Genomic DNA, 5,555 nt, shown 5'->3' with positions numbered 1-5,555 from the left:
TTTACACGTGCACATGGCTCGCATACGCCATCACACGGATGCCATACGTACCAGAGAAACGCCCCAAAAAAACGGAACACGGACCCGAAAAACGGACCGTAAGACACGTACGTTTTTTTTTTCCGGAAGTGTGTTTTAGGCCTTTGATGGTAAGAGGAACTTGGGGCTGTGGCTCCCACCCCATAAACCCCTAGTAGTTGACCATGAGTGTCTGAGCCGTTAGACAAGTCAATTTGAAGGGATGAGAACTGTTACCCCATTGTATTTGACTGTAGAGAATGAACAGGTCAATTTGGTGCAAGGTCATTCCTCAATCAACCAGCAGGGCAAGTGTCTTGCAAATACCCAGGCTGCCCAAATCGATAACATCTCCTCTGTGTTGTACTCCTTCCAATGCGCATTCTCGAGAAGGCAGTAGGAGAAACTGGTGACAAAGGCCAGAGCCCATATACTCCAACAGGAGTAACTATGGTGCAGAGGTCAGCGGTACACTCCAGTGGAGGTGGTTGTACCTGTTCCTCAGGCGGGATGGAATGCACAAAATGCACCGGACGAGGTGGCGGTGTGTGGTGCTCCCTACGAGTCATTGCGGGACCACTGCATTGCAGGTGCCCAGGTTGCCCGCACCCATAACATCTCCTCTCTGTGATTCCCCTGGTGTGTAGTCGGAACTGTTGGGGCCCAAGATTTTGAGCCCTGGTTGTCATCAGCCTGCGGTTGGATGGAGGGGCAGATAAAACTGGAGAGGGCTGGGGCGCAGGAGCAGGCTGTGGCTTATTGTCCAGAAGTGTCCCCCATTGCGGTCGGATAGTAAGGGCAACATCAGACAGGGCTGCAGCTTTATCCAAGTTGCATGGTGTGTGCTCTCGGACCTATTCCTGTATTTCTGAGGGACACTTGTAAAGAAATTGTTCTATAAGAAATACCTGTATAATGTCTTCCACACTAAAGGCGTTTTCCGCTTCCAGCCATCTCAGACATGCCTGGGACATCTTATAGGCATACATCCTAAACAATCCACCCGTGGTGCATGGGAGGTCTCGGAACTGTGCCATGTGAGTTCGGGATGATAACATGGTAGTCCAGGATAGTCTGCTTTACAATGTTATAATCCCGGTCCAACTGTGAGTCAATGGTGTGATAAGCCTCTGCCAGGTTTCTGTACCACCTCAGCAGCGGTCGAACCGCTCGGATCCAGGTGTTGCTACTCGTGGCTCGAGGGTCTCCGGACTCGGGGGCTCAGGGTCACTCTAAAACGCGATGAGGGGTTATTTACAGGGGAATTAGTTTTTTGATGCCACCCGTGGTGTACGGTAATAGGGAATACCGCCGCTGCCATTGCTTTGTTTGGAAAGCCCTATCCTCCGCAGGTTAATTGCCGGGTTGCTTGAAGCCTCTCCCCGACCTAGAGTCCAGTACCCCAACATGCTTTCGGTCCCAGACCGGCTACTGGACTGCAGCTGCCGACCGTCCTCCTAGACTAAGCCAGGCACCCAGTCCCAATATCCCGCGACCAGGTCTCCAACTCCTCCGGGTCCAGTCCACCGCCTGCAACCCAATCTTCTCCCCGGGAGCCACACACTCCCCCTAGCTCCTCACTACTCGAGGGCTACTACTCGACTGACTTGTCACCTCCCACCTCCCTGCCTGACCCCTAGGTGGGCGGCCCTATTCCAGCTTAGCAGCCCACTGGTGTGCCTGACAGGGTGTGGTGAGAGGAGTGATTAGGATTTTTAGATGCTGATGGAGGCAGTGCCGCAAGTTGGGAACCCAGAACCTTGGGGGGGTTGTGTCCTGCACTGGGCGATAAAGAGCGTGCAGTACCCTGTGACGATTTGACTAGTCCAGGGGCGTCACATTCCCGCTTGCTTAAACATAGCTCATCCCAGAGCTACAGCACATCCAGAGGTTTATTTTTGTTAACTGAAAAAGAGAAAATTAACAAGTTTAATTGACAATTTCACTTCCCTCACAGGGGAAGCACATTACTTTAACGTTACATTGTAAAAACTCGTAGAGCTCATTTTTATTAAAAGAACCATGGGAACGCTACCGGTTGTAGCGGTAGTCGGTGGCTCAGCCTACTCCACTGCAGCACCTTCCTGCGACAGTCCATTCCCATTGTCCCTCTCCCTTCAACCTGCCACCCAAACAACCTGAAGCCTGCAGCTTCCTACTTGGTTCCGTGACAGGGTTGAAGTCCTGGAGGCTAAAAAGACAACTCTGTAACAGTCCTGAGTAACCTGGTAGCCGTTACCCTTTTGCGCCAACCCCCACCAAGGGCCTCCTGGTGCCGTCTACCAGCACCGCACTGCCCAAGGCCCTGATGGCCCTTTTCCTGTAACAGAGCGTGAAAAAAGGTTCAACAAGGATGACACAGTCTGTTTGCAGCATTAGCTTTCCTGTGTGTGTGTATGTTGTGGGGGGGTGTTTTGTGCGGTGTGTGTGTATTTGTCTGTGTGCCACAGTGTGAGAGTGGGGTCGTGTGATTGTGGGGCGATGTGTGTGTGCAAGGGTGTTTGTGTACGGCTGTGCGTGTGTGGGTGGTTGTGTGTGTGTGTGGGGGGGTGCGTTTGATATGAGCGGGGTTGTTGTGGGTGTGTGTGCGTGGTGGTTTGTGTGTGCCGGTGTGTGTGTGTTTTTGTATTGGACTGTGTGGGAGTCGAGGTGTGTGTGGCTTCATTTCCCGCTGGCCATGAATAGTAATGATTGACTCGTGAGCACTCCGGGACGCAGCTCTCCCACAAACCACCGATGAATGCTGGCTACTTAAATATTAACACTGCAGTGAATGTTAAGTAGCCGCTCATGAATAGTAATGTCTCTGTGGTGCGGGGAAGCCCTGTGATGCCGCAGTTGCATCTCCTCCGGTCCCCGTCCATCCTCTGTGTTGTTTCTGTGGTGCGGGGAAGCCCTGCGATGCCGCAGCTGTGTCTCCTCCGGTCCCCGTCCCTCTGTGGCGTAGTTGGGTCACTGACCGTAGTTTGGGGCCTCCTGTGGGTTGGAGCTTACTGTGCTCCATCACGTCAGGAGCTTCCATGGTGGTATCTCTTTTACCTGTCTGCCAGCTGCGTCATGGCGTTGTCAGGGTTTCGGCGAATGGGCGTGTCCTAATTGAGTTGTCATCGCTGCTGATTTGGTGTGGGTGGTGTGATGCAGGGCCGCTCCTGATTGGGTGAGGGTGGAGTGAGGGGTGGGTGTGTGTGTGTGTGTGTGGGGCGTTTCGGCCTGTTGGAGCTGTGTCGCCGTGGTTTAGGCGGTTTCACCGTATGACGTCATTTCTTGGACAGAGCGACAGAAGAGGGCAATTATATATATATAAAAATTTTTACTAACTGACTAGATCCTTTTACTAAAAACATGTTGGGGGTGTGACTGCACTCTTCGAGCTATGTACCTTGTCTGTCTAGCTTTCCATCGACAGGTGGCACTACTCCTCTTTGCACACAGGAGGAGGTAGTGGTCCTGTTGCTGGGTTTTTGCCCTCCTACGGCCCCCTCCACATCTCCCGGTGTGCTGGCCTGTCTCCTGGTTCTGGACACTGTGCTGGCAGACACAGCTAACTTTCTTGCCACAGCTCATATTGATGTGTCATCCCAGATGAAATGTACCACCTGAGCAAATTCTGTGGGTTGTAGACACGCCTCATGCTACGTCTAGGGGTTGAATGCAATGACGAAATGCAAAAGTGACCAAAACAACAGCCAAAAAAGATGAGAACAGAGAAATGGTTTGTGGTCACTACCTGCAGAACCGCTCCTTTTATAGGGGGTGTCTTGCTAATTGATCATTTCTACCTGTTTTTTTTTTTGTTCTATTTGCACAATAGAAATTGTTTCACACCCAGTGTTGCCTCATAACTGGACATGTTGATTTCACATGTATTTCAAGTATTATTGATTTGGAGGGAATTTGTGCTCCCTTTTTTATGAGCAGTGTAATTTCTGTAATGTCCACTAGAGGGTGCCCAGTACCTTTTTATTCATATCATTTGAAGTGGTTGTGCATATTTCAGCAACAGTCTGGGAGTGGGGCAAGGTGCATAAGCAACAGGTATTGAATGTGGGTGGGGGGAGCGTTTCCGCAAGTAAACACACATGTATTTTAAGCAGCTTTTTTACTGCAGGAAAATCAGCTGCAAATAGCCAGATAAGGGTCAGAGTAAGATTTCTGCTTTACAATCTTTAATAAATATGTATTAGACCTATGCAAATGAGACACGTGGCCATACACCTTCTCACCAGGAAGAACGCATATCTAACAGGTCAAGCAAGATGCACCAATTTTACCATAGATTAGACCAGGGGTCTCAAACTCGGCTGGGTGTATGGGCCGCACAGAGGAAAAAAATAATTTGGGGGGGCCGCATTCTTTGCAGAATAAAGTGATATTTTTATTGGTACCATATATAGTATAATTTATTTTATTTTTTTGCACACCTTTGGATCACTGATTTTGAACATTTTCACTTGTTTATTGTAGCAAACGTGCACGTTCTTTGTTTAAATATAAAAACATTTTTTTTTTTTCATTTTATTCCTTTCTTGTAACTAATAGTCTTACAATTAGCACTATATAGAAATTTTGACCAACATTTTTTTAGTAATGTTCCCCATCTTCTTGTAACGTGCCCATCCTTGTCCCCTTGTAGTATTGTGCCCCATCCTAGTCCCCATCCCACAGTAATGTGGTCATCCTTGTCCCCATCCTAAAGTAATGTTCCCCATCCTTGTCCCCATCTTGTAGTAATGTGCCTCATCCTTGTCCCCATGTTATAGTAATGTGCCCATCCTTGTCCCCATCTTATCGTAATGTGCCCATCCTGTACTAATGTGTTCATCCTTGTCCCCATCCTATAGTAATGTCCCCAATCTATAGTAATTATAGTAATGTGCCCACCTTGTCCCCATCCTAAAGTAATGTTCCCCATCCTTGTCCCCTCCCCTTGTAGCAATGTCCCCATTCTATAGTAATGTCCCCATCCTATAGTAATGTCCCCATTCTATAGTAATGTGCCAACCTTGTCCCCATCCTATAGTAATGTCCCCAGCCTTATCCCTATTCTATAGTAATGTTTCCCATCCTTGTCCCCTTGTACTAATGTCCCTATCCTGTAGTACTGTGCCCATCCTAGTCCCCATCCTATAGTAATGTGCCCACCTTGTCCCCAGTCTATAGTAATAATGTCCCCATCCACTAGTATAGTGCCCATCCTTGTAATGTCCCCATCCTAGAGTAATGTCCCCAGTCTATAGTAATAATGTCCCCATCCAATAGTATAGTGCCCATCCTTGTAATGTCCCCATCCTAGAGTAATGTCCCCACCCTTGTCCCCAGTCTATAGTAATAATGTCCCCATCCAATAGTATTGTGCCCATCCTTGTAATGTCCCAATCCTATAGTAATGTCCCCAGCCTTATCCCCATCCCATAGTAATGTGCGCACTTTGTCCCCCATCCTGTAGTAATTGGGGGGGGGGGGGGCAGTGGCAATAACTTACCGATCGCTCCCCTCACCTTCCACAGACGCCGGAGTGAAGCTGAGGGGAGCGGTCT

Source organism: Anomaloglossus baeobatrachus, chromosome 1 (genome assembly GCF_048569485.1).
Source record: "Anomaloglossus baeobatrachus isolate aAnoBae1 chromosome 1, aAnoBae1.hap1, whole genome shotgun sequence".
NCBI lineage: Eukaryota > Metazoa > Chordata > Amphibia > Anura > Aromobatidae > Anomaloglossus > Anomaloglossus baeobatrachus.
The sequence above is the reverse complement of the archived record's forward strand: the minus strand, read 5'-3'. Positions refer to the sequence as shown.